The 9,534-nt window shown below is 42.3% G+C and overlaps 1 long non-coding RNA gene across 1 annotated transcript in view; it reads left to right on the forward strand.

Moving 5' to 3' along the window:
- The window catches only part of LOC309551171, a 31,100-nt gene extending 27,327 nt beyond the window's left edge, over positions 1-3,773 (forward strand). The window contains exon 4 of the long non-coding RNA XR_014225058.1: positions 3,715-3,773. This is a non-coding gene — a long non-coding RNA (uncharacterized lncRNA). The remainder of the gene's footprint in view (positions 1-3,714) is intronic.
- The last annotated feature ends 5,761 nt before the right edge of the window (positions 3,774-9,534 follow it).

The raw sequence follows: 9,534 nt of genomic DNA on the forward strand, positions 1-9,534 counted from the left end.
TGTTTGTGATCACGGATGGCCCTAAGAAGGGGTTGCCTGTTCTGCTGCGACCATCTTTAGATGGATCAGACAGACGGTGGTATAGGCTTATTTTATCTAAGGGTCAGGATCCCCCGTTCCCTGTTAAGGCGCATTCTACTCGGGCGCTTAGAGTTTCCTGGACCTTCCGCCATCAGGCGTCAGTGGTTCAGGTTTTCAAGGCGACTGTTTAGTAGTCGGTTCATACCTTTACAATATTGTATAAGGTTTATGTGATGGCATCGTCAGATGCCTCTTCTGGCTGCAAGGTTCCTGCAGGCCACTGTTTGAGGAGACTGTTGGTCTACCTCGAGGATTTGTGGGGTAGGTCTCATCTGTTTACTCGATGAGTCCTTTGATACTTCTGGTTGGCTCCGGTTGGGCCTTCTAGATTGGATTTTGATTCTGTCAATCCCACCCCTCATTTTGTGGCACTGCTTCTGGATGTCCCAGCTCTTGAGAATCAAGAAGACTACGTCTGTCAATGAGCGATAGAGAAAAATGGATTTTTGTAAGATCTTACCGTAAAATCCTTTTCTCTTAAGCTCATTGACAGACGTAGTACCCGCCCCTCTATCATTGAGTTGGGTTGGGTTAAATTCTCTGTTACTGCTTTAGAACAGAACTGATTCCCTGTAGCAGATAGAGGGAGGATATACCCTCAGGGACTGCCCCTAAGGTGGAGCCAGAACGTTTTGTCTTTCTGCCTAGTCCTACTCCTGCGGAGACAACATAACCCAGCTCTTGAGAATCAAGAAGACTACGTCTGTCAATGAGCTTAAGAGAAAAGGATTTTACGGTAAGATCTTACAAAAATCCATTTTTTAGGAACATTATTAAAACTAACACAACATAACGATCCATGGATCTCACACACCTCTAAGGTTGCCCATACACGATACAATTTTCATACAATTTTCCTAAACGTAAATTTCATTTTTTTCCTTGGGATTCTCCTTACCTTGAGAATTGCCCATTTATTCTAAGCTCAGAATATAAAGTGAAATTAGCTGAGTTTGAAGGTTTATATATATATATAGGGATGGTGAGGTCAGTATTTAGACTTTATTGGAAAACCTAGTTTCCAATTTATGTGGTTTTCCTGCGTCTTTATAATCATATTTATATACACCCAATTTATGGTTTGCTGTTAACTATTATTGGTGGGCAAGTTTATACCTTCAAGCTCAGCTTAATATCACATACAATCTCCACCTACATCTATACAATGGCATGCAATCTTATATAATGACTAAAAATACACTTAAATGTCTATACAGCAAATATACAAGGTTTAGAGGGAGAATTCACTATCACACACAGTACTGCTTTGTAACCGGGTTTCAGAGCCTGGGGTATCAGACCCCTTCTTATCTTTGGGGCTTCAGACCCCTATTTTCTTTAGGAATATCAGATTCCTGGGAGGCGCTAAAAAATAGCACTAACTGGGTACCGTTTATCTGCTCTGACAGTATAGGGTGGTAATAAATAAAAAATAGAATTACTCACCCAATATTGTGTTATGGCAGATCCCAACTTCTTGACACCAAACTGTTAGCTCAATATTGTCAGGAGGCAATTACAAGATGATATACGGCCCTTCAGTCCCAACTCCCCCTGTATAGTGAATTCCCCCCCCGCTGGCCAGGAGATGCAACGACACACAGCACTTAAGCATAGCGTAGACACATCTAGTTTATTTCAAGTTTCGCTCACACATTTAAAGGAAATTTGGGCGGCAAAACCCTGTTTAAACCAGTTACAATTCATGGGTCAACTTATCAATAGAACATATCTCACAGAAAACAATACATGAAAAGGCCTTTGTGTTCCCTATACATCTCTGTCAATATGAGGTGTCTTGTGTCTGAAATTGTGTTTTGTGGGAGAGCCGATCCGTCTGTGTTCAGCTGTCTGATGTGTTAATGTAAGCAATTGTCAATTGTGTTTAGGTGTTGTCTGTCGTCTATATGCAAAATATCCAACTGTCAAGTGTCCAGGGTGTATGAATGAAAAGGTGTTTAACATGTAAACACCTATCACTGTCTGTCGTCTATATGCAAAATACAACTGTCAAGTGTCCAGGGTGTATGAATGAAAAGGTGTGTTTAATATAATTGCAAGTGGCCACATTCCATTGTAGAGTGGGCACGAGCTGAAATGTATCATGAAATATAATATTTCAGTAAGGCGCATTGATACACTCTTTCATATATAACGCATGAATTATAATCTAATCAATAATATATATATATATATATATATATATATTATATAATAAAATTATATTATTGATTAGATTATAATTCTTGCGTTTGTGTTTCAAATTTATCACATCTGGGATGTCTACTAGAGTCTTGTTTTGGTCAGGTTTAAGTCAGTAACTACTAAGAATTGTAGGCCTATAGTACATAACGCCAAATTTCCATTCAAAAAATTGTACCGCTTTTGGTACATAATTCCTGACATAATCATACCGCCAGGGAGGTTAAAGCGGAGTTCCACCCTGAAAGGTCACTTTGCCCCATCTGCTTGCTCTGTGTCATCTGAAAAAGAAATGGATAATCACGATTTTGTTTTTTGTTCACTTACCTTATTATAGAAGAAAATATACTCAAATTTCTTCCTCTTCCTCCCTCTGAGGCCAGGGCCCGCACCGTCACTTCCTGCTTGTGATGACTCCTGGGAGCTAAACATCATCGCTCCCAGGAATCAATGCGCCTGCACCAGACCCGCTCATCAGTTCCGGTGCAGGCGCGTCATTCCCTGCTAAACAGCTTCAGGGCATGGAGACTGCGAGCCAGGCCTTCTCATCCAACATCAGTGCCTGACCTCACAAATGCTCTTCTAGAAGAATGGTCAAACATTCCCATAAACCTTATGGACAGCCTTCCCCCACCTGTGATCCTTCTATATAGGATCACAAATCTCTATGGTCATTTCATAAGCCCCCCCCCCCACATTTAGAATCACTCCCCTAGGCTCACATTTAACCCCTTGATCACCCACTAGGTTAACCCCTTCCCTACCAGTGTCATTATTACAGTAACAATGCATATTTTTAGCACTGATTACTGTAGTAATGTCACTGGTCCCCCCAAAAGTGTCAAAAATGTCAGTTAGGGGGTCTAATCTTTCCGCCGCAATGTCGCAGTCCCGCTAAAAATCGCAGATCCCCGCCATTACTAGTAAAAAATAAATAAAAATTACATAAATCTTTCCCCTAGTTTGTAGACGCGATAACTTTTGCGCAAAAAAACCAAAACACACTTATTGCAATTTTTTTTTTACCAAAAATATGTAGCAGAATACAAATTGCCCTAAAAGGATAAAAAAAAATAGATTTTTACATTTTTTGGGGGAATGTTATATAGCAGAATGTGAAAAATATTGTTTTTTGTTCAGAATTGTCGCTTTTTTGTTTATAGTGCAAAAAATAAAAATCGCACAGGTGATCAAATACCACCAAAAGAAAGCTCTATCAATTTCATTTGGGTACAGTGTCGCACGACTTCGCAATTTTCCGTTAAAGTAACGCAGTGCCGAATCGCAAAAAAATGGCCTGGTCATTAAGGGGGCAAATCCTTCCGGTCCAGAAGTGGTTAAAAAAATGTTCACATATCTTTTGTTGGTTCTGATGGAGTGCCAATATTGTGCGGCTTTGTGACTCTCTGTATTTGTTTTTTTTTCCCACAGAACAAGAACACAGTCAGTCCAACACGGTGGAAATGACCAGTGCTTCCAATAGTCAGGAGACAGGTATGTAAACATGATGTAAATTGTATTGAGGGATTAGAGATGATTAATATATATACAGTATCTAACAGAAGTAAGTACACCCCTCACATTTTGGTAAATACATTATTCTATCTTTTCATGTGACAACACTGAAGAAATGACACTTTGCTACAATGTAAAGTAGTGAGTGTACAGCTTGTATAACAGTGTAAATTTGCTGTCCCCTCAAAATAACTCAACACACAGCCATTAATGTCTAAACCGCTGGCAACAAAAGTGAGGACACCCCTAAGTGAAAATGTCCAAATTGGGCCCAAAGTGTCAATATTTTGTGTGGCCACCATTATTTTCCAGCACTGCCTTAACCCTCCTGGGCATGGAGTTCACCAGAGCTTCACAGGTTACCATTGGAGTCCTCTTCCACTACTCCCCGATGACATCACAGAGCTGGTGGATGTTAGAGACCTTGCGCTCCTCCACCTTCCGTTTGAGGATGCCCCATAGATGCTCAATAGGGTTTAGCTCTGGAGACATGCTTTTCCAGTCCATCACCTTTACCCTCAGCTTCTTTAGCAAGGCAGTGGCCGTCTTGGAGGTGTGTGTGGGGTCGTTATCATGTTGGAATACTGCCCTGCAGCCCAGTCTCCGAAGGGAGGGGATCATGCTCTGCTTCAGTATGTCACAGTACATGTTGGCATTCATGGTTCCCTCAATGAACTGTAGCTCCCTAGTGCCGGCAGCACTTATGCAGCCCCAGACCATGACACTCCCATCACCATGCTTGACTGTAGGCAAGACACACTTGTCTTTGTACTCCTCAACTGGTTGCCGCCACACACGCTTAACACCATCTGAACCAAATAGGTTTATCTGGGTCTCATCAGACCACAGGACATGGTTCCAGTAATCCATGTCCTTAGTCTGCTTGTCTTCAGAAAACTGTTTGCGGGCTTTCTTGTGCATCGTCTTTAGAAGAGACTTCCTTCTGGGATGACAGCCATGCAGACCAATTTGATGCAGTGTGCAGCGTATGGTCTGAGCACTGACAGGCTGACCCCCCACCCCTTCAACCTCTGCAGCAATGCTGGCAGCATTCATACATCTATTTCCCAAAGACAACCTCTGGATATAACAGTGAGCATGTGCACTCAACTTCTTTGGTCGATCATGGCGAGGCCTGTTCTGAGTGGAACCTGTCTAGGTAAATCGCTGTATGGTCTTGGCCACCTTGCTGCAGCTCAGTTTCAGGGTCTTGGCAATCTTCTTATAGCCTAGGCCATCTTTATGTAGAGCAACAATTCTTTTGTTCATATTCTCAGAGAGTTCTTTGTCATGAGGTGCCATGTTGAACTTCCAGTGACCAGTATGAGAGAGTGAGAGCGAAAACACCAAATCTAACACACCTGCTCCCCATTCACACCTGAGACCTTGTAACACTAACGAGTCACATGACAACGGGGAGGGAAAATGGCTAATTGGGCCCAATTTGGACATGTTCACTTAGGGGGTGTACTCACTTTTGTTGCCAGTGGTTTAGACCTTAATGGCTGTGTGTTGAGTTATTTTGAGGGGACAGCAAATTTACACTGTTATACAAGCTGTACACTCTTTACATTGTAGCAAAGTGTATTTTCTTCAGTGTTGTCACATGAAAATATAGAATAAAATATTTACAAAAACGTGAGGGGTGTACTCACTTTTGTAAGATACTGTATGTACAGCAGACCTCTGTGTGAGCATTATAGAGCAACATTTTTCCTTACAGGGATTTATTTTAGATATTTAAGTGACAAATATCGCTGAAAGGTTGTAAGGCTTATCAATGCGTGCTTATGACATTATAATTGTATATGGGGGCAGTTACAGTGCATCCGGAAATTATTCACAGCGCTTCACATTTTCCACATTTTGTTATGTTACAGCCTTATTCCAAAATGGATGAAATTAATTATTTTCTTCAAAGTTCTACAAACAATACTCCATAATGACAACGTGAAAGAAGTTTGTTTGAAATCTTTGCAAATTTATTAAAAATAAAAAAACGTACATAAGTATCACAGCCTTTGCTCAATACTTTGGTGAAGCTCCTTTGGCACCAATTACAGCCTCAAGTCTTTTTGAGTATGATGCTACAAGCTTGGCACACCTATTTTTGGGCAGTTTCTCTCATCCTTCTTTGCAGGACCTCTCAAGCTCCATCAGGTTGGATGGGGAGCGTTGGTGCACAGCCATTTTCAGATCTCTCCAGAGATGTTCAATCGGGTTCAACTCTGGGCTCTGGCTGGGCCTCTCAAGGACATTCACAGAGTTGTCCCGTAGTCACTCCTTTGTTACCCTGGCTGTGTGCTTAGGGTCATTGTCCTGTTGGAAGATGAACCTTCAACCCAGTCTGAGGTCCAGAATGCTCTGCAGCAGGTTCTTATCAAGGATGTCTCTGCACATTGCTGCATTCATCTTTCACTCGATCCTGACTAGTCTCCCAGTTCCTGCCACTGAAAATACCCACAGTATGATGCTGCCACCACCATGCTTCACTGTAGGGATGGTATTGGCCAGGGGATGAGCGGTGCCTGGTTTCCTCCAGACATGACGCTTGCCATTCAGGCCAAAGAGTTCAATCTTTGTTTCATCACACCAGAGAATTTTGTTTCTCATGCTCTGAGAGTCCTTCAGGTGCCTTTTGGCAAACTCCAGGCGGGCTGTCATGTGCCTTTTACTGAGGAATGACTTCAGTCTGGCCACTCTACCATACAGGCCTGATTGGTGGAGTGCTGCAGAGATGATTGATCATCTGGAAGGTTCTCCTTTCTCCATAAAGAAAGGCTGGAGCTATGTCAGAGTGACCATCGGGTTCTTAGTCTCCTCCCTGACTAAGGCCCTTCTCCCCTGATTGCTCAGTTTGGCAGGGCTGCCCACTCTAGGAAGAGTCCTGGTGGTTCCAAACTTCTACCATTTGCGGATGATGGAGGCCATTGTGCTCATTGGGATCTTCAATGCTGCAGAAATTTTTCTATACCCTTCTCCAGATCTGTGCCTCCATACAATCCTGTCTCAGAAGTCTACAGACAATTCCTTGACCTTCATGGCTTGGTTTGTGCTCTGACATTCACTGTTAACTGTAGGACCTTCTATAGACAGATGTGTGCCTTTCCAAATCATGTCCAATCAACTGAATTTACCACAGGTGGACTCCAATTAAGTTGTAAAAACATCTCAAGAATGATCAGTGGAAACAGGATGCACCTGAGCTCAATTTTGAGTGTCATGGCAAAGGCTGTGAATACTTATTTAAATGTGATTTTTTTCAGTTTTTATTTTTAATAAGTTTGCTTAGATTTCAAACAAACTTCTTTCACGTTGTCATTATGGGGGATTGTTTGTAGAATTTTGGAGAAAATAATGAATTTAATCAATTTTTGAATAAGGCTGTAACATAACAAAATGTGGAAAATGTGAAGCGCTGTGAATATTTTCCGGATGCACTGTATAGTTATATATGCAGTGAGACTTTCTGCAGTTTCTAATAATATATAATATGAGAATCCTCCTTCTCCTGCGCGTGATACCTCTACCATTCCCTCATCTGTTTTTTTTTTTTACAGACATGGATCTGAATGAGTGTTTGGAGGATGGAAGTGAGGACCAGGATGCAAACCAAACCAACAGCAGCCACAACGGTTCAAGCAGTGATGGTAAAACTGAATGTTGTAACCAGTAACCCAGATTACATCCGTTGTACAACTCAGTTAGTGTATCTCTAAACTATGGACCAGTTTGAGGATATCTGAATTGCCAGACCTGTGCAGTGCAACCTGTGAAGCTCTGGTGAACTCCGTGCCTAAGAGGGTTAAGGAAGTCCTGGAAAATAATGGTGGCCACACAAAATATTGACACATTGGGCCCAATTTGGACATTTTCACTCACATTTGTTGAGTTATTTTGAGGGTACAGCAAATTTACACTGTTAGGGCCCTTTCACACGGCCGCTCCGTGTGTCCGCAAATCATCCTATTTTTTTGCGGATGATTTGCGGACATCAATGTAAGTGAATGGCATTGCGGATGTCAGTGGAATACCATCCGCTGACATCCGATTTTCCTCCTTTCAGTTCTGTTCCGTTTTTTGGAACGGAACAGAACCCTATTTTTCCTCCGTTCAAAAAATGGAAAGGAAGGAAAATCGGATGTCAGCGGTGTCATCCGCTGACATACGCAATGCCCATAGACTTACATTATGTCCGCATATCATCCGCAAACGGATGGGATGATATGCGGACACACGGAGCGGATGACACAAATGTGATCCGCTCCGTGAAAAAAAAAAAAAAAAGTCCCGCAGCGGAGCTTCACACGGAGCGGCCGTGTGAAAGAGCCCTTATACAAGCTGTACACTCACTACTTTACATTGTAGAAAAGTATCATTTCTTCAGTGTTGTCACATGAAAAGATAGAATAAAATATTTGCGAAAATGTGAGGGTTGTACTTACTTTTGTGGGATACTGTATACTCCTGCAGGCACTGCACAGGTCTGGCAATTCAGATATCCTCAAACTGGTCCATAGTTGGCCCTGGGTGGTCCTCCATCCTTCTCTACTGTAGTTAGACATTGGTGGCAAAGGAGCACAGGGGCACTGCTGGAACACCATCCACAGTCGTGCGCTCCCACCACATTTCTATTATTTTTCATGCAGGACAGGGGGTCTCTAAATGTTCTAAACAAAGAGCCAGTTTACTGTTCTCTAGACTTGCAGGGGGCCAGACAGTGGGAGAAATAGTGTCCTATCGTTGGTGTCAGTGGGAGGAATAGTGTCCCATCATTGGTGTCAGTGGGAAGGATAGTGCCCCATCATTGGTGACAGTGGGAGGAATAGTGTCCCATCATTGGTGTCAGTTGGAGGAATAGTGCCCCATCATTGGTGTCAGTGGAAGAATAGTGTCTCATCATTGGCGTCAGTGGGGGAAATAATGCCCTGTTTGCAGTGTGCACATTAGGACATACCTCCTTTATCCAACTCGACTAGGTCATGTTCATCAGGTGTCCCCACTACTACATGGGTCTTGTAGGTGAGGTGTCCCCAACATCAACATAAGTCATATAGATCAGCTGTCCCCACCGATAACATGGATCATGTGCATCAAGTGTGCCCATGTGGATCAGGTGTCTATATCATTTTTTGCATCATGTGGGTCGGGTGTCGCCACTGTCAGCATAGGTCATGAGGATAAGGTGTCTGCACCATTAACTGTGTATTAGGACCAGTATTAAAATCTATAAATAATTCATAAATCCTAAAATTACATTAATAACAAGCATCCAACCAAATGCATAAGAGGATTACCATCAATTTAAGATACAATACCCCTAAATTACGAGTTACAGGAGGAGGATCAGACATATTTCATCTGCTAAGTGATATGGACATCTCATGCATATCATATATTGTCTCTTTCAAATGGTCATTTTGAACTGTGCAATAATATGTTAGTGTCGCATACCTGTATATACGAGTGGTTATTTGAGTTACTGTTGCCTTTCTATCATGTGGAACCAGTCTGGCCATTCTCCTCTGACCTCTGACATCAACAAGGCATTTTCCTCCACACAACAGCCGCTCACTGGATATTTTCTCTTTTTCCCACCATTCTCTGTAATCCCGAGAAATGGTTGTGTGTGGAAAATCCCAGAAATACTCAGACCGGTGTTCCGTGAAAAAACCCTACCCGTGAAAATTCCCTACCCTCGTCATTTCCTCTTCACATACGTCATGGAACAGCTGA

Source organism: Pelophylax lessonae (assembly GCF_965119305.1).
Source record: "Pelophylax lessonae genome assembly, chromosome: 3".
NCBI classification, from domain to species: domain Eukaryota; kingdom Metazoa; phylum Chordata; class Amphibia; order Anura; family Ranidae; genus Pelophylax; species Pelophylax lessonae.